This window comes from Pseudophryne corroboree, chromosome 8 (genome assembly GCF_028390025.1).
Source record: "Pseudophryne corroboree isolate aPseCor3 chromosome 8, aPseCor3.hap2, whole genome shotgun sequence".
NCBI lineage: Eukaryota > Metazoa > Chordata > Amphibia > Anura > Myobatrachidae > Pseudophryne > Pseudophryne corroboree.
Genome location: NC_086451.1, coordinates 164,618,202 through 164,643,011, shown reverse-complemented (window position 1 = coordinate 164,643,011; position 24,810 = coordinate 164,618,202). Strand labels below are relative to the sequence as shown.

At 46.7% G+C, this 24,810-nt stretch overlaps 15 non-coding genes across 15 annotated transcripts; all 15 read right to left on the bottom strand.

Annotated features, from left to right (window-relative positions):
* Window positions 1-1,258: 1,258 nt before the first annotated feature.
* On the bottom strand, window positions 1,259-1,421 carry LOC134952008 (U1 spliceosomal RNA). Its single transcript, XR_010184634.1, has one exon. It is a non-coding gene; the product is annotated as a U1 spliceosomal RNA (small nuclear RNA).
* A 152-nt stretch (window positions 1,422-1,573) lies between these two features.
* On the bottom strand, window positions 1,574-1,737 carry LOC134951629 (U1 spliceosomal RNA). Its single transcript, XR_010184334.1, has one exon. It is a non-coding gene; the product is annotated as a U1 spliceosomal RNA (small nuclear RNA).
* Window positions 1,738-15,476: 13,739 nt separating this feature from the next.
* Window positions 15,477-15,639, bottom strand: LOC134952871 (U1 spliceosomal RNA). Its single transcript, XR_010185254.1, has one exon. It is a non-coding gene; the product is annotated as a U1 spliceosomal RNA (small nuclear RNA).
* Window positions 15,640-15,791: 152 nt separating this feature from the next.
* Window positions 15,792-15,955, bottom strand: LOC134950947 (U1 spliceosomal RNA). The gene has a single exon (XR_010183776.1). It is a non-coding gene; the product is annotated as a U1 spliceosomal RNA (small nuclear RNA).
* Window positions 15,956-18,578: 2,623 nt separating this feature from the next.
* LOC134952948 (U1 spliceosomal RNA) lies at window positions 18,579-18,741 on the bottom strand. Its single transcript, XR_010185313.1, has one exon. It is a non-coding gene; the product is annotated as a U1 spliceosomal RNA (small nuclear RNA).
* Window positions 18,742-18,893: 152 nt separating this feature from the next.
* Window positions 18,894-19,057, bottom strand: LOC134951239 (U1 spliceosomal RNA). Its single transcript, XR_010184016.1, has one exon. It is a non-coding gene; the product is annotated as a U1 spliceosomal RNA (small nuclear RNA).
* A 671-nt stretch (window positions 19,058-19,728) lies between these two features.
* On the bottom strand, window positions 19,729-19,891 carry LOC134953079 (U1 spliceosomal RNA). Its single transcript, XR_010185415.1, has one exon. It is a non-coding gene; the product is annotated as a U1 spliceosomal RNA (small nuclear RNA).
* Window positions 19,892-20,561: 670 nt separating this feature from the next.
* LOC134952758 (U1 spliceosomal RNA) lies at window positions 20,562-20,724 on the bottom strand. The gene has a single exon (XR_010185191.1). It is a non-coding gene; the product is annotated as a U1 spliceosomal RNA (small nuclear RNA).
* A 152-nt stretch (window positions 20,725-20,876) lies between these two features.
* LOC134951425 (U1 spliceosomal RNA) lies at window positions 20,877-21,040 on the bottom strand. The gene has a single exon (XR_010184168.1). It is a non-coding gene; the product is annotated as a U1 spliceosomal RNA (small nuclear RNA).
* A 670-nt stretch (window positions 21,041-21,710) lies between these two features.
* LOC134952494 (U1 spliceosomal RNA) lies at window positions 21,711-21,873 on the bottom strand. Its single transcript, XR_010185003.1, has one exon. It is a non-coding gene; the product is annotated as a U1 spliceosomal RNA (small nuclear RNA).
* Window positions 21,874-22,025: 152 nt separating this feature from the next.
* On the bottom strand, window positions 22,026-22,189 carry LOC134951952 (U1 spliceosomal RNA). The gene has a single exon (XR_010184588.1). It is a non-coding gene; the product is annotated as a U1 spliceosomal RNA (small nuclear RNA).
* Window positions 22,190-22,863: 674 nt separating this feature from the next.
* LOC134952200 (U1 spliceosomal RNA) lies at window positions 22,864-23,026 on the bottom strand. Its single transcript, XR_010184774.1, has one exon. It is a non-coding gene; the product is annotated as a U1 spliceosomal RNA (small nuclear RNA).
* Window positions 23,027-23,178: 152 nt separating this feature from the next.
* On the bottom strand, window positions 23,179-23,342 carry LOC134951942 (U1 spliceosomal RNA). Its single transcript, XR_010184581.1, has one exon. It is a non-coding gene; the product is annotated as a U1 spliceosomal RNA (small nuclear RNA).
* A 674-nt stretch (window positions 23,343-24,016) lies between these two features.
* Window positions 24,017-24,179, bottom strand: LOC134952199 (U1 spliceosomal RNA). The gene has a single exon (XR_010184773.1). It is a non-coding gene; the product is annotated as a U1 spliceosomal RNA (small nuclear RNA).
* Window positions 24,180-24,331: 152 nt separating this feature from the next.
* On the bottom strand, window positions 24,332-24,495 carry LOC134950496 (U1 spliceosomal RNA). The gene has a single exon (XR_010183405.1). It is a non-coding gene; the product is annotated as a U1 spliceosomal RNA (small nuclear RNA).
* Window positions 24,496-24,810: the final 315 nt, after the last annotated feature.

Genomic DNA, 24,810 nt, shown 5'->3' with positions numbered 1-24,810 from the left:
CTACCCAGTTATCAGTATGAAAAAACAACATAGCATCAGTGCAGGACCGATGCAACTATAACATAACCCTTATTGAAGCAATAACTATATACAAGTATTGCAGAAGTAGTCCGCACTTGGGACGGGCGCCCAGCATCCTCTACGGACTACGAGAAAAAGATTTACCGGTAGGTTTAAAATCTTATTTTCTCTAACGTCCTAGAGGATGCTGGGGACTCCGTAAGGACCATGGGGATTATACCAAAGCTCCAAAACGGGCGGGAGAGTGCGGATGACTCTGCAGCACCGATTGAGCAAACATGAGTTCCTCCTCAGCCAGGGTATCAAACTTATAGTATTTTGAAAAGGTGTTTGAACCTGACCAAGTAGCAGCTCGACACAGCTGTAGTGCCGAGACCCCTCGGGCAGCCGCCCAAGAAGAGCCCACTTTCCTCGTGGAATGGGCCTAGACCGATTTCGGTAACTGCAATCCAGCCATAGAATGCGCTTGCTGAATCGTGTTACAAATCCAGCGAGCAATAGCCTGCTTTGAAGCAGGGGCACCAATCTTGTTGGTTGCATACAGGACAAACAGCGCTTCAGTTTTCCTGACTCTAGCCGTCCTGGCCACGTAAATTTTCAAAGCCCTGACCACATCAAGTAACTCGGAATCCTCCAAGTCACGCGTAGCCAAAGGCACCACAATAGGTTGGTTCATATGAAAAGATGAGACCACTTTTGGTAGGAATTGAGGATGGGTCCGCAATTCCGCTCTATCCACATGGAACACCAAATATGGGCTTTTATGTGACAAAGCCGCTAATTCCGACACTCGCCTAGCCGAAGCCAAGGCTAATAACATGACCACCTTCCACGTGAGATATGTTAACTCCACCGTTTTAAATAGCGAGCAATCAACTCAGAATGACCCCCATAGTGTATTGCAAAAAAATATCTGTAAATCCAATGGTACCGTAAGTGCGGTATATACTCGCACTTCTTTGCGGGGCGAGAACATCTCCCCTAAGTGAAGTCAGCCCTATGAATAGAGTTTGTGTGATCCCTGTGCAGCAGTCACAGAAAGCTTTCATCTCTGCAGTTTGTCACTCAAATTACATTGTTGCATTTTTTCTAGAAGTGGATCTGAGAGCTGTTACCCGCAGACCAGCTACAATAATTATCCTGGGATAGTGCGCAAGGGCATAGAAGGGAGCGGCTCAAGAAAAGAGAAGTGGAAACAGACAGCAAACTAGGCTGGAGAGAGACCTGAGACAAAGAGATCTGAATTATACGAGAGCCGACCAGGGGAAACACAAATTATGCAGTCAAGTTTCCCACATTTGGGGAAATCGCAGGAGCAGCACACCCAGAGTGCAATGGGTGAGCCTTGCCCTGGGAGAAGCACCTTCATGATCATAGTATCTCACCTGGCAGGTAAGTAGGAGTTGGGCTAGAGCTGGGGAGGGTCGTTGCTCGGGCACCCCCCTGTCAAGTGAAGGAGATCCAACTGAGGCAGCACAAGGAAACTCTCGAAAGAAGAACAAGGCTAGAGGAAGATCTGAGACAAAGAAATCTGACTTTTACCAGAGCTGACCAGAGGAAAGCACAAACACAGTCCCCCACTACCACAAATAATGCTGTCAAGTTTCCCACATTTGGGGAAATCACAGGGGTCAGCATACCCAGAATGTAATGAATGAACCTCACCCTGGGAGAACAATCTTCATGACCATGGTATCTCCTATGCAAAATAAGTATGATTTGGGATAGGGCTTGGGAGGGCCGCTGCTCAGGCACATCTCTGTCAAGTAAAGGAGATTCAACTGAGGCAGCACAAGGGAACTCTCATCTGGGGACAACAACTGCAGGGAGAACACATATTTTCAGATGAACATGGGAGGGCAGAAGGCTACCTAATACTGAAGCACCCCCAAACAACAAACAAAATGCAACAACTAGTGCAAGCATTCCTGGGGGAAGGCCTGCAGCAGATGGATTTGCATATGGTGATGTCATCCAAGCAGTGGGTCAAAGTTGGCTTCAACCCTCGTCTGCATATGAAAAGAGAAAAGGGGCGTGCAGGGCATGGCGGCCTTTTGCGGCGCTTGGATGACCCCGAGTTCGCATTAAACACCTCCACCCTACTTCGGTGTGGGGCTCATGTTGGCTATGCCCCAGCCCCTGAAGCATTCAAGCTGATTACTTGCAGCAGCTGGGCACTGTAATAGCTCCAGAGCTGCTCTGTAAGGCAACTAAAAGGGTGTGGGCCCTGCAGCAATACCTGTAGTTCGAATTGTGCGTTGGAAGGCACAAAGTAAGCAGACAGGAGAAGTCAGAATAGTGGAGATAAGAAGTAGACGCAAAATAAGACTCCACAGAGCAGTTATCAGGTGTCTTTATCAATTGTTGCATTTAAAAAATCAAGCAATTAGGGAACACAATGTTGCAACAATGTAACCCTATTTGCAAAATAGTACTAAATAAGTTTGTCGATGTAAGACATTTGCAAAGGCGCATCCAAAACACGCTGGAAAATGCAACTGAATCTGTTTTTGGAGGCTAGAATAGGAAATGAGCATCGGTCCTACAAGTACTGAAAGCTCTTCTCCCATCTCCCTTTTCTGAAAAGCCATTTAATATATGGTTCCCAGATAGGGGACATATCAGATATTGCCTTTCAAAAGCAGCAAATATCATACCACTTCTATTGCCATCAAAGATAAACATTGATTGTTTTCAGATATTGGATTAAAAAAGCAGTCTTTATTGACATAAAGAAGCAAAAAAACATACATAAACATTACACACATAAGTACCGTTTTGCAGCACAGCCAAAACACAATACAAATGCTGTCGGTATAGTACAGTTCAAGAACTACAGCACAGGCCAGCCTACACTATAAATCATGAACTGCACTATACATTTAAACAATACAATAATACAACAGTTAATAAGGCTATGTGTGTGGAGTGTAAGAGGGTGAGGGAATCACAAGCCCGAAGCTTTATTGAAAGACAGACACATATAAAGGGAGGATTAATAAATACAAAGATATCCTTTACTATAGAATGTAGTCCAATCCGGTCTTTCAACTCTTCCACAACTGAAAAACGGATAGTGTTCCCAAGCCTTCCATCCTGGAATATCTTCAGTCTCTCGCCAATGAAGAAAACAATCCCTCCAGCAGACTCTTCAACCACGATACAAGATCACAGCCAAAAGGGCGAGAAGCAACTACACTTGCATTTAACCAAAATGGCTAAAACTTAGTGAAGGAAAGTGCAGTGCACCAAAACATAAGCTGACACAATCATGGAGAATGCGCCAGCATATATGCTCTTCTATCTATATTTTGCAAACCTGCTCTTGTCCCCTCCAGCTGCTCCATGTAGATTTGACACCTGGCAAGGTGCATAACCCACTGACAAGCAGGCACACTCCTGCATGAGTTTTCACTCTCACTAGCTGGATGATACACATTCATTTGCATGTGCTCCACCTCCGACACACCGCCCACCCAACCACCCAGTCACCAGAGCCACCCACAAGCCAACTGGCTCCGTGATTTAATTTGCACAGTGCAGTCATCCAGGCAGCATGTCCTTCTCAATGGAATAATCTCTGGTTCCATGGAATCTTCCGCATTGGAATGCTGCGGAACAAAAATGATTTAAACATTCAGCTTGCTAGCATTCAATGTACCTGCGGCTTGGCTCTAGCACATGGGTCTTCATCCTGTGGCCCTCCAGCTGCTGTGAAACTACACATCCCAGCATGCCCTGCCACAGTTTTGCTATTAAGGTATGCTAAAACTGAGGCAGGGCATGCTGGTATATGTAGTTCCACAGCAGCTGGAGGGTCGCAGGTTGAAGACCCATATTCTAGCATGCCTGTTCTATGATGCATGTTCCGTGATGTCACAATCAGCTTGGAATGGGGTGTCTAGCATGCATTTGCTGACAGCCACTTGAGGGAGACACACATCAGGAGATGCAGCATATCGGAGGTCTTCGATGCCTTTCCAGCAAATGCACACCACCAGCTGCTGGTTTGGACACAAAACAATGCCCACAATTGAAGGCTCAAAATGCCCAACTACAGGATTAATGTAAGTAGTGAATTTAGGAATGAATTTAGAAGTAGGAAATTAAGTTAGTTCACAAGTACATTCAAATTCAGATCTAAAGTCTAGGTAGGCCTCACGTCCTGGCAGCCCCCAGCATTTAAAAATGCCTTGATTAGAGGTAGGGAATTAAATGTAGATAAGAAGTAGACACAAAATAAGACTCCACAGAGCAATTATCAGGTGTCTTTATCAATTGTTGCATTTAAAAAAATCAAGCAATTAGGGAACACAATGTTGCGACAATGTAACCCTATTTGCAAAATAGTACTAAATAAGTTTGTCGATGTAAGACATTTGCAAAGGCGCAAACAAAACACGCTGGAAAATGCAACTGAATCTGTTTTTGGAGGTTAGAATAGATGCAGGATCAAGTAGCTCAATGGGTAGGGTATTTGATTAGAATTCAACAGGTTATAGGTTTGAATCCTGGGTATGATAGTTTGAGGTGTTATTTAATAAAGTATGTTTATATACTAGTCACACATGGCTTACTTGTACAAATGGCATGTCACCAGTTAGTGCTGACTGCTGATATGCCATTTGCACAAACACGCCATGTGTGACTGTATATGCATTTAAGGAGGGCACCCCGGCAATACCACAAACCATTGAGTATCAAGTATACTAGATATATCTTCATATCTCATGTGCTTTCTCTGAGACCAATCTTGTTATGCCCCTTCCCCACAAGGCATGCGCCTTTTGTCCATATTGCAAAAATGGGGAGGGGGGGGGCATATAATTATCTGTCACAGGGCACCAAAAAGTCTAGTTATGGCTCTGGTATGCATTATGTAATCTGGCAGACCATATCTCCAACACTGGCTGGTTGGAATAGAAATCCGGTTATCTATGTGAGCAAATGACTATCAACGATTTACTCTCAAACACTAGAAAATGGACAAAAATGGTCCCCTAAACAAATTGGTTAAATTTTGGGTTTAACCAATTTGTGTAATGACCATTTTTGACCACTTTTCTAGTGTTTGGGAGCAAATGGTTAATTGACATTTGCTCCTATACATTACCAGATTTTCATTCCATCCATCCAGACTGGATAGATAGCCTGACAGATAATTGTGTAGTGTACGCCCAGGATAACTGTCAGTTGTGCTTTCTTTTATGACGGCACATAAATGGGTGGGCAGATCCAGAGCAAGCACTGCCCACTCATGCATAGTTGTCAACTGATGTGAAGTTCCAGGGGGCAATCTCAGTTATAAAGAAAAGTATCTGGAAATTGTCCCTAGTTTAAAAAAAAAATTAAAAAAAATTGATCAACTCCATTTATTTAGTATGATATCCCAGGTGATAGGATGCCGGCAGTCAGAACAACATACTTTATTAAATAACACATCTCAAACTACCATACCCAGGATTCAAACCTATAACCTGTTGAATTCTAATCAAACACCCTACCTATTGAGCTATTTGATCCTGCATAAAAATTGTGAACATTATATGAAGCTATTGGTACTTTGAAAAAAAAAGTATCAGCATTACAACGCAGCAGATCCATGCAGTTTGCAGCCACACACTACATGTATCTGCTCAGCCACAATGCTGATTATTTCTTCACAAAGTACAAGGTGAGCTCCAAACAGAATTCTCTAGCTTAGAATTATGCCAAACCTAGAAGTTGGGCCCCCCACCCTGGGATCCCCCAGAGGGAGGCCTGCACCGTCATGCGGCAGGCTTGTCCGTTTTGGAAGCAGGCTGATGGGCAGCCCAGGCTTGCTTCAGTCTGGGCTTGGCAGGTCTGGAAGCATGAGCTTGCTTTGGGTATGCCTGACCTTGGGTACGCTTTACCTTGAGGATGAAAGGGCCAAGGGAAAGTACTTTTAGCCTTCTGCGTGGTAGGAGTCATACTAGGTAGGCAAGCTGTTTTAGCAGTAGCCAGATCAGCTACAATCTTATTGAGGTCTTCTCCAAAGAGAGTGTCTCCCTTGAAAGGAAGCACCTCCAGGGTTTTCTTGGAATCCATATCCACCGACCAGGATCTCAACCAGCTGTATAAAGTATTACCTTGGAACTGGCTCTCCACTCCCCATTATCTGGTTATCATGGCTTCCTCCGCCAGTGTCCAGACTCGCTTGCTGAAGCTCGGCCACTTCTTCCTAGCAGCAGGCTCCTGGATCACTGGGCAGCAGAGGTGCTTGGGAGCCGGAAGGGGGCGGAGCAATCAGGCAGGCAGTTGCAGTGCTGCCCAGCTATCTGTGGTGTGAGAAGAAGCAGGGGCACCCCACCGCTGGCAGTGCTGCAGCTAGCGGTGGTGGCAGCGGCGAGGCTGCTGGGCTGGGTCTTTAAAAAGGTGGAAAGAAGGGTGTTACGGCATGGAATGTACAAACTGCGAGACCCTGCTGGTAGCGCCTTTGTCTATTTAGTAGGAAGGGCACGTAACAGCCGGAGGGCAATGGAGGAAGCCCCTTTAGGGCTGGAGCCCGGCGGCAACTGACTCCGTTGTCTCTGGCAGTTCCGCCCCTGGACTAGAGGAATGGTTAAGAACATGGCAACATTTAATGCCAAAAAATGCAAAATCATACACGTCTCAAAAATACAAAGGCTAACTATAATATTAAGGGCATTATAATGGCAAGAGGAAAGCTATCTAAGTATTACTATTTCAGGTGAGCAATGTAACAAAGCAATAGGAAAGGCAAGTCAGATGCTTGTTTGCATAGGTAAAGAACCAGTAGCAGAAAAAAGTAATACAGGTTGAGTATCCCATATCCAAATATTCCGAAATACGGAATATTCCGAAATACGGACTTTTTTGAGTGAGACTGAGATAGTGAAACCTTTGTTTTTTGATGGCTCAGTGTACACAAACTTTGTTTAATACTCAAAGTTATTAAAAATATTGTATTAAATGAACTTCAGACTGTGTGTATAAGGTGTATATGACACATAAATTAATTCTGTGAATGTACACACACTTTGTTTAATGCACAAAGTTATAAAAAATATTGGCTAAAATGACCTTCAGGCTGTGTGTATATGGTATATATGAAACATAAATGCATTCTGTGCTTAGATTTAGGTCCCATCACCATAATATCTCGTTATGGTATGCAATTATTCCAAAATACAGAAAAATCCGATATCCAAAATTCCTCTGGTCCCAAGCATTTTGGATAAGGGATACTCAACCTGTAATGCCACTGTATAGGTCCTTGGTACAGCCACATTTAGAATCCTGTGTTCAGTTCCAGAAGCCATATCTCAAGCGCCTTGAGTCCTGTTGGAGAAAGAGCACTATATAAATAAATAGTATCAAAATTTGTTTCACGGCACCCCTAGGCCAAAGTTTTTTTTATTGAGAAATTCAGAAAAAAATATAAAATTAAGTAAATTGTGTTTATAGCATGTCATCCTCAGGTTCAGTTATGTTGTGAGGGAATGGTTTTGCCAATTTAATAAAGTATAAATAATTTTAATTGGTCCTGGACCACCAAACTATGCTACCAGTGCAAGAACCCCAGTTTGGAAACTACTGCCATAAAATAAACCTTTTTTGTTTTTTTTAAACTACATGTAATACACCTTAGATATCAGTTCCTAAAAGGTTTTAAACCCTTGCATACAGTAAACTACACATATTTAAAAATCCTACACCGGGCACAAGTGCTCACGGGCCAATTTCATGGCAGTCTCGGATAGGAGGGCATTGTGGATTCACCAAGGGAATGCTGATGCTGACTCCAAGAAGCCTCTTCAAGATCGCAGGAGCAGAGTCCTCTGCTTCTGCCAAATCCACTGCATGACGCTGGGGCTCTCTTGCAGGAGCCCACACCAGTGGGGGGCACCAGGGGCGGAACTACTGGCAGGGCAGGCAGTGCATTGCACTGGGGCCCCGCCGCACTCAAGGGCCCACAGCCGCCGGCATTACAATGAGTCACAATGACTCATTGTATCATGCCGCAGCCGCACACCAGCGCTCCCGTCGGGTCTGCGTCCTGCGACTCCCGCCGCCCGCCCGTCGTAACGAACAGATCAGGCCAGGGCACTACGGGCAGCAGCCGCAGCACCAGACACGCTGCCACCTCTGTAACACACGAAGAGGGAGGAGGGTCGCTTGGAGATGAGAGGAGCAGCGGCACGGGGGGGAGGAGGAGGAGGAGGGAGGTGAAGGAAGGAGCCGCAGCAGCGCTTTGTTACTGGTGGAGGCGCTGCTGCTGCCCCTCTGCTTCACTATAGGCTGTCTTCCGAGAACAGCCTATAGTGAAGCAGAGGGGCAGCAGCAGCAGCGCCTCCACCAATAACACAGCGCTGCTGCGGCTCCCTCCTCCACCTCCCTCCTCCTCCTTCTCTACTGCCCGGGAATCGTCAAGCTGCACGAGGAGCCTGAGCCAGCGGAGAGGGTAAGTATAATTCTTCTTTCTTTCTTTCTTTCTTTCTTTCTTTCTTTCTTTCTTTCTTTCTTTCTTTCTTTCTTTCTTTCTTTCTTTCTTTCTTTCTTTCTTTCTTTCTTTCTTTCTTTCTTTCTTTCTTTCTTTCTTTCTTTCTTTCTTTCTTCGTTGGGACTGCCTGCCGCTATGTGTAAAAAGGGGGAATCTGCCTGCCGCTATGTGTAAAAAGGGGGAATCTGCCTGCCGCTATGTGTAAAAAGGGGGAATCTGCCTGCCGCTATGTGTAAAAAGGGGGAATCTGCCTGCAGCTATGTGTAAAAGGGGGGAATCTGCCTGCAGCTATGTGTTAAAAGGGGGAATCTGCCTGCAGCTATGTGTAAAAAGGGGGACTGCCTGCCGCAATGTGTAAAAAGGGGGAATCTGCCTGCCGCTATGTGTAAAAAGGGGGAATCTGCCTGCAGCTATGTGTAAAAAGGGGGACTGCCTGCCGCAATGTGTAAAAAGGGGGAAGCTGCCTGCCGCAATGTGTAAAAAGGGGGAAGCTGCTTGCCGCAATGTGTAAAAAGGGGGAATCTGCTTGCCGCAATGTGTAACAAGGGGGAATCTGCCTGCCGTAATGTGTAACAAGGGGGATGCTGTCTGCCGTAATGTGTAACAAGGGCACGCTGTCTGCCATAATGTGTAACAAGGGCAAGCTGTCTGCTGTAATGTGTAACAAGGGCAAGCTGTCTGCTGTAATGTGTAAAAAGTGTACGATGTCTGCCATTATGTGTAACAAGGGCAGGCTGACTGCTGTTATGTGAAAAAAGTGTACGCTGTCTGCCGCTATGTTTAACAAGGGCAGGCTGTCTGCCGTTATGTGTAAAAAGTGTACGCTGTCTGCCGCTATGTTTAACAAGGGCAGGCTGTCTGCCGTTATGTGAAAAAAATGTACGCTGTCTGCCGCTATGTGTAACAAGGGCACACTGTCTGCCGTTGTGTAAAAAAGGGGGATGCTGTCTGCCGTAATGTGTAAAAAGGGGACGCTGTCTGCTGTAATGTGTAAAAAGAGGACGCTGTCTGCTGTAATGTGTAAAAAGAGGAATCTGTCCGCCGTAAGGTGTAAAAGGGTCTCTACCTGGTGTAGTGGTGCTACTGTGCGGCGTAATTTGAATAATGGAGACTACTGTGCACCGTTTTATGAATTGGTATTATTTTGTGGCCACACCCCTTAACCACGAAGCCACGCCACTATGTTTTTTTGCGCGCGCCTACGGCGCGCACTGCCCCTGTTTTGCATGCAGGGGTGGGGCTCCAATGCCGTTTCTTGCACACACTGCTAAAATGTCTAGTTACGGCACTGTTGCTAGGTATCCACTTCCCTGAGCAGGCCCCCCTCACCAGATCCTCTCCAGGGGTGAGGGGGTGGACTTGGATGGGATGGGATGGGGGGGGGGCCCAAGCCATTTTGTCGCACATGGGCCCACTGCTCGCTAGTTCAGCCACTGGGGGGCACGTCTAAAACTCTTCAGTCAGTTCTGGATTCATTCGGACCTGGACTCGTGGGTTTTACAAATAGTGTCCCAAGGGTACAAACTGGGGTTTCAAGAAGTTCCCCCTCACCGATTGTTCAAATCAGCCTTAGTCAGCAGGGAGAAGGTTTTTATTCAAGCCTCTTCGTGGTCCCGAAGCCGGACGGCTCAGTCAGACCAATCTTAAATCTGAAATCCCTTAATTTCTACCTAAAGAAATTCAATTTCAAGATGGAATCTCTCAGGGTAGTGATCTCCAGTCCGGGGGATAAAGGAGATTTCATGGTTTTGGTAGACATAAAGGATGCCTACTTACATGTTCCCATTTAGCCACTGCATCAAGCTACCTGAGGTTTGCAATTCAGGATTGTCATTACCAATTTCAGACGTTGCCGTTTGGTCTGTCCACGGCTCCGAGGATTTTCACCAGGGTGATGGCGGAAATGATGGTTCTCCTTCGCAAGCAAGGAGTCACAATTATCCCGTACTTGGATGATCTCCTGATAAAGGCGAGATCCCGGTACCAGTTGGTGCAAAACATCTACTCTCCCTGACAGTTCTTTAACAACATGGTTGGCTCCTAAACTTGCCAAAATCGCAGTTGGTCCTAATGACGCGGTTGTTGTTTTTGGGAGTGATACTGGACACAGAAGAGGTTTTCTTCTAGTGGAATGGCTCTGGAGATCCAGAGTCTGGTCAAACAAATTCTGAAACCAGCAAGAGTGTTAATCCATCAATGCATTCGGTTGCTGGGGAAGATGGTTGCGGCCTACGAGGCCATTCAGTTTGGCAGGCTCCATGCCAGAGTGTTCCAGTGGGACCTGTTGGACAAGTGGTCCGGATCCCACCTACACATGCACCGGAGGATAATCCTGTCTTCCAAGACCAGAATCTCACTCCATTGGTGGCTGCACAGTTCTCACCACCTAGAGGGGCGATGGTTTGGGATCCAGGACGGGATCCTAGGGACCACGGATGCAACCCTCCGAGGCTGGGGAGCAGTCACACAGGGGGAAAACATCCAAGGAAGATGGTCAAGTCAGGAAAGTTGTCTCCACATAAATGTTCTGGAGTTAAGGGCCATTTAATAACTGCAGACACAGTACGCACTGGGACGGGTGCCCAGCATCCTCTACGGAATAAGAGAAAAGGATTTACCAGTAGGTATTAAAATCCTATTTTCTCTAACGTCCTAGAGGATGCTGGGGACTCCGTAAGGACCATGGGGATAGACGGGCTCCGCAGGAGACATGGGCACTTTAAGAAAGACTTTAGTTCTGGGTGTGCACTGGCTCCTCCCTCTATGCCCCTCCTCCAGACCTCAGTTTGATACTGTGCCCAGTGGAGACTGGGTGCTTTTCAGGAGCTCTCCTGAGCTTTCTGACAGAAAGTATTTTGTTAGGTTTTTAATTTTCAGGGAGCACTGCTGGCAACAGACTCCCTCATCGAGGGACTGAGGGGAGAGAAGAAGCCCTACTCTCTGAGTTGCAAGGTCCTGCTTCTTAGGCTACTGGACACCATTAGCTCCAGAGGGATTGGTACGCAGGATCTCACCCTCGCCGTCCGTCCCAGAGCCGCGCCGCCGACCCCCTCGCAGAGCCGGAAGATAGAAGCCGGGTGAGTATGAGAAGAAAAGAAGACTTCAGAGGCGGCAGAAGACTTCATGATCTTCACTGAGGTAACGCACAGCACTGCAGCTGTGTGCCTTTGCTCCCATACACCTCACATACTCCGGTCACTGTAAGGGTGCAGGGCGCAGGGGGGGCGCCCTGGGCAGCAATATAAACCTCTTTCGCAAAAATATAACATATATACAGCTGGGCACTGTATAAATGTATGAGCCCCCACCAATTTTACAGTTTAAGCGGGACAGAAGCCCGCCTCCGAGGGGGCGGGGCTTCTCCCTCAGCACTCACCAGCGCCATTTTTTCTCCACAGCACCGCTGAGAGGAAGCTCCCCGGACTCTACCCTGCTTATACCACGTTAGACAAGAGGGTTGAAAAGAGGGGGGGGGGTGGCACATAATTCGCAAATTACATACAGCAGCACTACTGGGCAAACATTAAGTTACTGTGTTATTCCTGGGTTATATAGCGCTGGGGTGTGTGCTGGCATACTCCCTCTCTGTCTCTCCAAAGGGCCTTGTGGGGAAACTGTCTTCAGAAAAAGCATTCCCTGTGTGTGTGGTGTGTCGGTACACGTGTGTCGACATGTCTGAGGAAGAAGGCTATATTAGAGAGGAGCGGGAGCAAATGAATGTGGTTTCTCTGCCGACAGCTGATTGGATGGATATGTGGAATGTTTTAAATGCTAGTGTAAACTCATTGCACAAAAGATTAGACAAGGCAGAAGCTTTGGGACAGTCAGGGTCTCAACCCATGCCTGATCCTATGTTGCAGGGACTGTCAGGGTCTCATAAGCGCCCACTATCCCAGTTTGTTGACACAGATACCGACACGGATTCTGACTCCAGTGTCGATTACGATGATGCAAAGTTACAGCCAAAATTGGCAAAATCCATTCGATTTATGATTATGGCAATAAAAGATGTTTTGCACATCACAGAGTAACCCCCTGTCGCTGACAAGAGGGTACATATGTACAAGGGAAAGAAGCCTGAGGTAACCTTTCCCCCCTCACACGAGCTGAACGAGTTATGTAAAAAAGCTTGGAAATCTCCAGATAAAAGACTGCAGATTTCCAAAAGGAATCTTATGGCGTATCCTTTCCCATCAACGGATAGGTTACGATGGGAATCCTCCCCTAGGGTGGACAAAGCATTAACACGCTTATCCAAGAAGGTAGCCCTCCCGTCCCAGGATACGGCTACCCTCAAAGAGTGTGCTGACCGCAAACAGGAGATTACCCTGAAGTCCATTTATACACATTCAGGTACCTTACTCAGACCGGCAATTGCGTCGACCTGGGTGTGTAGTGCTGTAGCGGCATGGACAAATGCCTTATCTGAGGGGATGGATAGCCTAGACAAGGATACTATTTTATTGACCCTGGGGCATATAAGAGATGCTGTCCTATATATGTGTGTATGCAAACTACCGGTGGTGCTGCAGGGCCCACACCCTTTTACTTGTCTTGTAGAGCCCAGCTGCTGCAAGAAATCAGCTTGAATGCTTCAGGGGCTTGGGCATGGCCAACATGAGCCCCACACCGAAGGAGGGTGGGGGTGTTTAATGCAAACTTGGGGTTATCCAAGCGCCGCAAAAGACCGCCATGCCCCGCATGCCCCTTTTCTCTTTTCATATACAGATGAGGGTTCCAGCCAACTTTGGCCCACTGCTTGGATGACATCACTGAATGCAAATCCGTCTGCTGCAGACCTTCCCCCAGGAATGCTTGCAATAGTTGTTGCATATGGTTTAATGTCTGAGGGTGCTTCAGTATTAGGCAGCCTTCCGCCCTCCCATGTTCATCTGAAAAGATGTGGTCTCCCTGCAGTTGTTGTCCCCAGACGAGAGTTCCCTTGTGCTTCCTCAGTTAAATCTCCTTAACTTGACGAGGGTGTGCCCGAGCAGCCGCCCTCCCCAGCCCTTTCCCAACACATACTTATCTTGCATATGAGATCTCTTGATCATGAAGATAGTTCTCACAGGTTGAGGTTCATCCTGGCCCCGCTCCCCGCTGGAGAGCGCTGATGGGGACAGCAGCGGGGCTTCAGCAGCAGGGTGAGTATGTGTGGCCAGAGACCTCCCTTCCCATGTGCAGGCCTGCAGAGTGTGCCGCGCAGGATGGGGCATGTGACACTCTCCCTCCCTGGGGCTCTTCCAGATGTAGCTCCTCAGCAGTATTTTTCCCGGGCTGCGCGGCGCTCTCCCCGACTGGCATCCGCCCTGGAACACTGCCTTCCTCAACGCAACATCAGCAGGGGGCCCGGGCCTCATCACCTTCCCAGGTCTTTCTCATGTATGTATCATGTATGTGAGTGTGATATATGTATGAATTATATATGTTTGTGATATATATATCTATGTATCTATCTATCTATCTATCTATCGTATGTGTGTGTATATATGTATCTATCTTGTATGTATGTGTTCTATCTATCTATCTATCTATCTATCGTGTGTGTGATATATGTATGTATCTATCATGTATGTGTTATATGTATGTATCACACCTTCCTCTATACATATACATACATACATACATACATACACACACCTATATCTGTACGTACACTGACATACACACACCAACATCTATACATAAACACGCTGACCCCTAAACGTACACCAACGTACCCACATGTGAATCTATACATACATGTGCTGACACCTGGACATACACTGATGTACCCACACCTAACATCTATACATACACATGCTAACAACTGGACGTATACAGACGTACCCACATTTGCATCCATGCATATATAGATGTAGGTGTGTGTACGTCAGTGTACGTCCAGGTGTCAACGCGTGTATGTATAGATGCAGGTGTGGGTACGTCTGTGTATGTCCAGGTGTCAGAATGTGTATGTATAGATGCAGGTGTGGGAACGTCAGTGTAGGTTCAGGTGTCAGCGCGTGTATGTATAGATGCAGGTGCTTGTATGTCCAGATGTCAGTGCATGTATGTATAGATGCAAGTGTGGGTACGTCGGTGTATGTCCATTTGTCAGCGCGTGTATATATAGATGCAGGTGCTTGTATGTTGGTGTATGTCCAGGTGTCATCATGTGTATGTATAGATGCAGGTGTGGGAATGTTGGTGTATGTCCAGGTGTCAGGGCGTGTATGTATGGATATTAGGTGTGGGTACATCAGTGTATGCCCAGGTGTTAGCGCATGTATGTATAGATGCATGGTATCTCCTATGCAAAATAAGTATGACTTGGGATAGAGCTGGGGAGGGCCGCTGCTCAGGCACATCTCTGTCAAGTAAAGGAGATTCAACTGAGGCAGCACAAGGGAACTCTCATCTGGGGACAACAACTGCAGGGAGAACACATATTTTCAGATGAACATGGGAGGGCAGAAGGCTGCCTAATACTGAAGCACCCCCAAACAACAAACCAAATGCAACAACTAGTGCAAGCATTCCTGGGGGAAGGCCTGCAGCAGATGGATTTGCATATGGTGATGTCATCCAAGCAGTGGGTCAAAGTTGGCTTCAACCCTCGTCTGCATATGAAAAGAGAAAAGGGGCGTGCAGGGCATGGCGGCCTTTTGCGGCGCTTGGATGACCCCTAGTTCGCATTAAACACCTCCACCCTCCTTCGGTGTGGGGCTATGCCCCAGCCCCTGAAGCATTCAAGCTGATTTCTTGCAGCAGCTGGGCACTGTAACAGCTCCAGAGCTGCTCTGTAAGGCAAGTAAAAGGGTGTGGGCCCTGCAGCACTACCTGTAGTTTGCATTGTGCGTTGGAAGGCACAAAGTAAGCAGACGGGAGAAGTCAGGATAGTGCGCAAGGGCATAGAAGGGAGCAACTCAAGAAAAGAGAAGTGGAAACAGACAGCAAACTAGGCTGGAGAGAGACCTGAGACAAAGAGATCTGAATTATACGAGAGCCGACCAGGGGAAACACAAATTATGCAGTCAAGTGTCCAACATTTGGGGAAACCGCAGGAGCAGCACACCCAGAGTGCAATGGGTGAGCCTTGCCCTGGGAGAAGCACCTTCATGATCATAGTATCTCACCTGGCAGGTAAGTAGGAGTTGGGCTAGAGCTGGGGAGGGTCGCTGCTCGGGCACCCCCCTGTCAAGTAAAGGAGATCCAACTGAGGCAGCACATGGAAACTCTCGAAAGAAGAACAAGGCTAGAGGAAGATCTGAGACAAATAAATCTGACTTTTACCAGAGCTGACCAGAGGAAAGCACAAACACAGTCCCCCACTGCCACAAATAATGAAGTCGAGTTTCCCACATTTGGGGAAATCACAGGGGTCAGCATACCCAGAATGCAATGAATGAACCTCACCCTGGGAGAACAATCTTCATGACCATGGTATCTCCTATGCAAAATAAGTATGATTTGGGATAGGGCTGGGGAGGGCCGCTGCTCAGGCACATCTCTGTCAAGAATTTATAAAGTCTATACATATATATAACCAAATGTCAATATATATATATATAGAACCCAGCGCTCCTATCAAAACGTATCTATTTCACCAATTTGTTGCTTATTTAATCTTTATACATCTATTAATTTTCACCATATATTATAAAATGCTGCTCCCATAGGTAGTACTGTTCTACCAATAATAAACCAAATTTTAAAGATAATCACACTTGTTATCAATGGAGCGCAAAAAATAAAATGTACAAGCTCTTTATTTTTAAAAAATATATATAGACAGAAGAAACCCACATTCAATAAAATACAATGGAGTCAACATATATAGGCACCACTATCCATATCTAAATGTAATCAGGATCTATTTCATATTGCCCTTGATGACAACGGAATGTTTATTAAAGTGTCCAAAAAATCCTCCTGGATACAGCTGTTGTAATTTAATCGTTACTTTCCAATTGTAATTGATACATTAAATTCCTTCTTGTGGATGAACAGCAACAGTTGTAACCAACGCCTCTTATTTACTGCAGTTAAAGTTCATATGTAACTCACGTGAGTAATGAAAGAAAACAGGGGGAGAGCGCTGTGATGGTTGGTGAAACACAGCGGTATGCTACGACCCCCGTTAACCGTGGCTGGATCTTATTGGCACTCGCGGTCGGGATATTTCTCCCTGCCGTGGGGTAGAGACCTCCTTTTGCTCGGTCTCAAATTGCTTTTTCCCCTTCACCGCTGTCTTTACATCAGACGTCCGCCGTGATGTAGCTCGTTCATGAACGGGCTTATATCTCAGCAATCAGAGTGTCCGGTAATCACCTTCCTTACGCGTTTCTCCGCTGTTATCCAAGAGCGGTTTCGTCAGAGGATACATCAGCAGCCTAGCAGGCTCTTTTTAAAATGCACCGGACCAATAGCATTACTAATTAGTTGATTGGATACATACATGTACTAATTGGATGCATACATGTAATGACCCACATATGGAACAACTTTCTAATTGCAATTGCACATATAAAGGCATTTCATAATATAAAAATAAGCAACATGGTGATTAAAAATAATAATAAAATAAGCAACAAGGTGGTTTAAAAAATAACAGAAAATATATAATCTATATACAGATTAACCTATAATCTTTCAATCAATACCTCATATCTATAATCACATATACATAATTCAGAGACTCAGCACTAAGGATCCCCATTTACTTATATAAAACCTTTTAGGGTAACATAAATCCATGCCACTACTAAAGCAGTTCTTGTGGCGCAGGGGAAACATCAAATGCACTCTATGCAGCTAGTCCCATGTTCGAATCCAACCCGCTCAGCTTAACATCCATATTATTTATTTACTTTTAATGGGATCATTCTATCAATTCATTTTTACCTTTAATTTTTGTTAATATTATTTCTATATTTCATTATTTTAACCCCTGGAATAATTACATTGCTGTTTAAACAACAAAAAGAAATGAAGAAAAAATAAATATTAAACAGACAATTTAAGGATTCGAAGATTTAAATATTTAAAGATTTTAAAATTTAAAACAGGGAGGGGGGGGGGAGGGGGGCCTTTTGGGAGAAGGAGGGGAAAAAAAAATAGAAAAAAAATATATATATATAGAACCAAGAGAAAGTGTAAAAAGAGGATGGAGGAAGAAATCTGATGTTCATCATTACTAGTGGATTTTACTAAAGAACTTTAAAGGAACACACACAACAGGATTATACAGTTTCATCCTAAGAGGAAAGCTGTTTCCAAAATAGCTACTTCTAATAATTTTGTTTATTTATTAAACATACAATAAATGGATATTCAATAAATAATATATTAGGTAAATCAATAGATAAAATCTTCAGAGACTGCCAATGTTGTTCAGTTCGATGCTCTCATTCAGACCATCAGGTGTAAGGGTACCCAAAGAAAAAATCCAAAATGCCTCCCTTGTCAAGTAAAGGAGATTCAACTGAGGCAGCACAAGGGAACTCTCATCTGGGGACAACAACTGCAGGGAGAACACATATTTTCAGATGAACATGGGAGGGCAGAAGGCTGCCTAATACTGAAGCACCCCCAAACAACAAACCAAATGCAACAACTAGTACAAGCATTCCTGGGGGAAGGCCTGCAGCAGATGGATTTGCATATGGTGATGTCATCCAAGCAGTGGGTCAAAGTTGGCTTCAACCCTCGTCTGCATATGAAAAGAGAAAAGGGGCGTGCAGGGCATGACGGCCTTTTGCGGCGCTTGGATGACCCCTAGTTCGCATTAAACACCTCCACCCTACTTCGGTGTGGGGTTCATGTTGGCTATGCCCCAGCCCCTGAAGCATTCAAGCTGATTACTTGCAGCAGCTGGGCACTGTAATAGCTCCAGAGCTGCTCTGTAAGGCAACTAAAAGGGTGTGGGCCCTGCAGCACTACCTGTAGTTCGCATTGTGCGTTGGAAGGCACAAAGTAAGCAGACGGGAGAAGTCAAGATAGTGCGCAAGGGCATAGAAGGTAGTGGCTCAAGAAAAGAGAAGTGTAAACAGACAGCAAACTAGGCTGGAGAGAGACATGAGACAAAGAGATCTGAATTATACGAGAGCCGACCAGGGGAAACACAAATTATGCAGTCAAGTTTCCCACATTTGGGGATATCGCAGGAGCAGCACACCCAGAGTGCAATTGGTGAGCCTTGCCCTGGGAGAAGCACCTTCATGATCATAGTATCTCACCTGGCAGGTAAGTAGGAGTTGGGCTAGAGCTGGGGAGGGTCGCTGCTCGGGCACCCCCCTGTCAAGTGAAGGAGATCCAACTGAGGCAGCACAAGGGAACTCTCGAAAGAAGAACAAGGCTAGAGGAAGATCTGAGACAAAGAAATCTGACTTTTACCAGAGCTGACCAGAGGAAAGCACAAACACAGTCCCCCACTACCACAAATAATGCTGTCAAGTTTACCACATTTGGGGAAATAACAGGGGTCAGCATACCCAGAATGCAATGAATGAACCTCACCCTGGGAGAACAATCTTCATGACCATGGTATCTCCTATGCAAAATAAGTATGATTTGGGATAGGGCTGGAGAGGGCCGCTGCTCAGGCACATCTCTGTCAAGTAAAGGAGATTCAACTGAGGCAGCACAAGGGAACTCTCATCTGGGGACAACAACTGCAGGAGGTACACATATTTTCAGATGAACATGGGAGGGCAGAAGGCTGCCTAATACTGAAGCACCCCCAAACAACAAACCAAATGCAACAACTAGTGCAAGCATTCCTGGGGGAAGGCCTGCAGCAGATGGATTTGCATATGGTGATGTCATCCAAGCAGTGGGTCAAAGTTGGCTTCAACCCTCGTCTGCATATGAAAAGATAAAATTGGCATGCAGGGCATGGCGGCCTTTTGCGGTGCTTGGATGACCCCTAGTTCGCATTAAACACCTCCACCCTCCTTCGGTGTGGGGCTCATGATGGCTATGCCCCAGCCCCTGAAGCATTCAAGCTGATTTCTTGCAGCAGCTGGGCACTGTAACAGCTCCAGAGCTGCTCTGTAAGGCAAGTAAAAGGGTGTGGGCCCTGCAGCACTACCTGTAGTTTGCATTGTGCGTTGGAAGGCACAAAGTAAGCAGACGGGAGAAGTCAGGATAGTGCGCAAGGGCATAGAAGGGAGCAACTCAAGAAAAGAGAAGTGTAAACAGACAGCAAATTAGGCTGGAGAGAGACCTGAGACAAAGAGATCTGAATTATACGAGAGCCGACCAGGTGAAACACAAATTATGCAGTCAAGTGTCCAACATTTGGGGAAACCGCAGGAGTAGCACACCCAGAGTGCAATGGGTGAGCCTTGCCCTGGGAGAACAATCTTCATGACCATGGTATCTCCTATGCAAAATAAGTATGATTTGGGATAGGGCTGGGGAGGGCCGCTGCTCAGGCACATCTCTGTCAAGTAAAGGCGATTCAACTGAGGCAGCACAAGGGAACTCTCATCTTGGGACAACAACTGCAGGGAGAACACATATTTTCAGATGAACATGGGAGGGCAGAAGGCTGCCTAATACTGAAGCACCCCCAAACAACAAACCAAATGCAACAACTAGTGCAAGCATTCCTGGGGAAGGCCTGCAGTAGATGGATTTGCATATGGTGATGTCATCCAAGCAGTGGGTCAAAGTTGGCTTCAACCCTCGTCTGCATATGAAAAGAAAAAAGGGATGTGCAGGGAATGGCGGCCTTTTGCGGCGCTTGGATGACCCCTAATTCGCATTAAACATCTCCACCCTCCTTCGGTGTGGGGCTCATGTTGGCTATGCCCCAGCCCCTGAAGCATTCAAGCTGATTTCTTGCAGCAGCTGGGCACTGTAACAGCTCCAGAGCTGCTCTGTAAAGCATGTAAAAGGGTGTGGGCCCTGCAGCACTACCTGTAGTTTGCATTGTGCGTTGGAAGGCACAAAGTAAGCAGACAGGAGAGGTCAGAATAGTGCGCAAGGGCATAGAAGGGAGCGGCTCAAGAAAAGAGAAGTGGAAACAGACAGCAAACTAGGCTGGAGAGAGACCTGAGACAAAGAGATCTGAATTATACGAGAGCCGACCAGGGGAAACACAAATTATGCAGTCAAGTTTCCCACATTTGGGGAAATCACAGGGGCAGCACACCCAGAGTGCAATGGGTGAGCCTTGCCCTGGAAGAAGCACCTACATGATCATAGTATCTCACCTGGCAGGTAAGTAGGAGTTGGGCTAGAGCTGGGGAGGGTCGCTGCTCGGGCACCCCCCTGTCAAGTGAAGGAGATCCAACTGAGTCAGCACAAGGGAACTCTCGAAAGAAGAACAAGGCTAGAGGAAGATCTGAGACAAAGAAATCTGACTTTTACCAGAGCTGACCAGAGGAAAGCACAAACACAGTCCCCCACTACCACAAATAATGCAGCCAAGTTTCCCACATTTGGGGAAATCACAGGGGTCAGCATACCCAGAATGCAATGAATGAACCTCAACCTGGGAGAACAATCTTCATGACCATGGTATCTCCTATGCAAAATAAGTATGATTTGGGATAGAGCTGGGGAGGGCCGCTGCTCAGGCACATCTCTGTCAAGTAAAGGAGATTCAACTGAGGCAGCACAAGGGAACTCTCATCTGGGGACAACAACTGCAGGGAGAACACATATTTTCAGATGAACATGGGAGGGCAGAAGGCTGCCTAATACTGAAGCACCCCCAAACAACAGACCAAATGCAACAACTAGTGCAAGCATTCCTGGGGGAAGGCCTGCAGCAGATGGATTTGCATGTGGTGATGTCATCCAAGCAGTGGGTCAAAGTTGGCTTCAACCCTCGTCTGCATATGAAAAGAAAAAAGGGATGTGCAGGGCATGGCGGCCTTTTGCGGCGCTTGGATGACCCCTAATTCACATTAAACACCTCCACCCTCCTTCGGTGTGGGGCTCATGTTGGCTATGCCCCAGCCCCTGAAGCATTCAAGCTGATTTCTTGCAGCAGCTGGGCACTGTAACAGCTCCAGAGCTGCTCTGTAAAGCATGTAAAAGGGTGTGGGCCCTGCAGCACTACCTGTAGTTTGCATTGACGTTGGAAGGCACAAAGTAAGCAGACAGGAGAGGTCATAATAGTGCGCAAGGGCATAGAAGGTAGCGGCTCAAGAAAAGAGAAGTGGAAACAGACAGCAAACTAGGCTGGAGAGAGACCTGAGACAAAGAGATCTGAATTATACGAGAGCCGACCAGGGGAAACACAAATTATGCAGTCAAGTTTCCCACATTTGAGGAAATCGCAAGAGCAGCACACCCAGAGTGCAATGGGTGAGCCTTGCCCTGGGAGAAGCACCTTCATGATCATAGTATCTCACCTGGCAGGTAAGTAGGAGTTGGGCTAGAGCTGGGTAGGGTCGCTGCTCGAGCACTTCCCTGTCAAGTGAAGGAGATCCAACTGAGTCAGCACAAGGGAACTCTCGAAAGAAGAACAAGGCTAGAGGAAGATCTGAGACAAAGAAATCTGACTTTTACCAGAGCTGACCAGAGGAAAGCACAAACACAGTCCCCCACTACCACAAATAATGAAGTCGAGTTTCCCACATTTGGGGAATTCACAGGGGTCAGCATACCCAGAATGCAATGAATGAACCTCACCCTGGGATAACAGTCTTCATTACCATGATATCTCCTATGCAAAATAAGTATGATTTGGGATAGGGCTGGGGAGGGCCGCTGCTCAGGCACATCTCTGTCAAGTAAAGGAGATTCAACTGAGGCAGCACAAGGGAACTCTCATCTGGGGACAACAACTGCAGGGAGAACACATATTTTCAGATGAACATGGGAGGGCAGAAGGCTGCCTAATACTGAAGCACCCCCAAACAACAAACCAAATGCAACAACTAGTACAAGCATTCCTGGGGGAAGGTCTGCAGAAGACGGATTTGCATACAGTGATGTCATCCAAGCAGTGGGCCAAAGTTGGCTGGAACCCTCATCTGCATATGAAAAGAGAAAAGGGGTATGCAGTGAATGGCGGCCTTTTGCGGCGCTTGGATGACCCTTAGTTCGCATTAAACATCCCCACCCTCCTTCGGTGTGGGGCTCATGTTGGCAATGCCCCAGCCCCTGAAGCATTCAAGCTGATTTCTTGCAGCAGCTTGGCACTGTAACAGCTCCAGAGCTGCTCTGTAATGCAAGTAAAAGTTTGTGGGCCCTGCAGCACTACCTGTAGTTTGCATTGTGCATTGGAAGGCACAAAGTAAGCAGACAGGAGGAGAAGTCAGGATAGTGCACAAGGGTATAGAAGGGTGGGGCTCAAAAAAAAAGAAGTGGAAACAGACTGCAAACTAGGCTGGAGAGAGACCTGAGACAAAGAGATCTGAATTATATGAAAGCCGACCAGTGGAAACACAAATTATGCAGTCAAGTTTCCCACATTTGGGGAAATCACAGGGGCAGCACACCCAGAGTGCAATGGGTGAGCCTTGCCCTGGGAGAAGCACCTTCATGATCATAGTATCTCACCTGGCAGGTAAGTAGGAGTTGGGCTAGAGCTGGGGAGGGTCGCTGCTTGGGCACCCCCCTGTCAAGTAAAGGAGATCCAACTGAGGCAGCACAAGGGAACTCTCGAAAGAAGAACAAGGCTAGAGGAAGATCTGAGACAAATAAATCTGACTTTTACCAGAGCTGACCAGAGGAAAGCACAAACACAGTCCCCCACTACCACAAATAATGAAGTCGAGTTTCCCACATTTGGGGAAATCACAGGAGTCAGCATACCCAGAATGCAATGAATGAACCTCACCCTGGGATAACAGTCTTCATTACCATGATATCTCCTATGCAAAATAAGTATGATTTGGGATAGGGCTGGGGAGGGCCGCTGCTCAGGCACATCTCTGTCAAGTAAAGGAGATTCAACTGAGGCAGCACAAGGGAACTCTCATCTGGGGACAACAACTGCAGGGAGAACACATATTTTCAGATGAACATGGGAGGGCAGAAGGCTGCCTAATACTGAAGCACCCCCAAACAACAAACCACATGCAACAACTAGTACAAGCATTCCTGGGGGAAGGTCTGCAGAAGACGGATTTGCATACAGTGATGTCATCCAAGCAGTGGGCCAAAGTTGGCTGGAACCCTCATCTGCATATGAAAAGAGAAAAGGGGTATGCAGTGAATGGCGGCCTTTTGCGGCGCTTGGATGACCCTTAGTTCGCATTAAACACCCCCACCCTCCTTCGGTGTGGGGCTCATGTTGGCAATGCCCCAGCCCCTGAAGCATTCAAGCTGATTTCTTGCAGCAGCTTGGCACTGTAACAGCTCCAGAGCTGCTCTGTAATGCAAGTAAAAGTTTGTGGGCCCTGCAGCACTACCTGTAGTTTGCATTGTGCATTGGAAGGCACAAAGTAAGCAGACAGGAGGAGAAGTCAGGATAGTGCACAAGGGTATAGAAGGGAGGGGCTCAAAAAAAAAGAAGTGGAAACAGACTGCAAACTAGGCTGGAGAGAGACCTGAGACAAAGAGATCTGAATTATATGAAAGCCGACCAGTGGAAACACAAATTATGCAGTCAAGTTTCCCACATTTGGGGAAATCACAGGGGCAGCACACCCAGAGTGCAATGGGTGAGCCTTGCCCTGGGAGAAGCACCTTCATGATCATAGTATCTCACCTGGCAGGTAAGTAGGAGTTGGGCTAGAGCTGGGGAGGGTCGCTGCTTGGGCACCCCCCTGTCAAGTAAAGGAGATCCAACTGAGGCAGCACAAGGGAACTCTCGAAAGAAGAACAAGGCTAGAGGAAGATCTGAGACAAAGAAATCTGACTTTTACCAGAGCTGACCAGAGGAAAGCACAAACACAGTCCCCCACTACCACAAATAATGCAGTCAAGTTTCCCACATTTGGGGAAATCACAGGGGTCAGCATACCCAGAATGCAATGAATGAACCTCACCCTGGGAGAACAATCTTCATGACCATGGTATCTCCTATGCAAAATAAGTATGATTTAGGATAGGGCTGGGGAGGGCCGCTGCTCAGGCACATCTCTGTCAAGTAAAGAAGATTCAACTGAGGCAGCACAAGGGAACTCTCATCTGGGGACAACAACTGCAGGGAGAACACATATTTTCAGATGAACATGGGAGGGCAGAAGGCTGCCTAATACTGAAGCACCCCCAAACAACAAACCAAATGCAACAACTAGTGCAAGCATTCCTGGGGGAAGGCCTGCAGCAGATGGATTTGCATATGGTGATATCATCCAAGCAGTGGGTCAAAGTTGGCTTCAACCCTCGTCTGCATATGAAAAGAGAAAAGG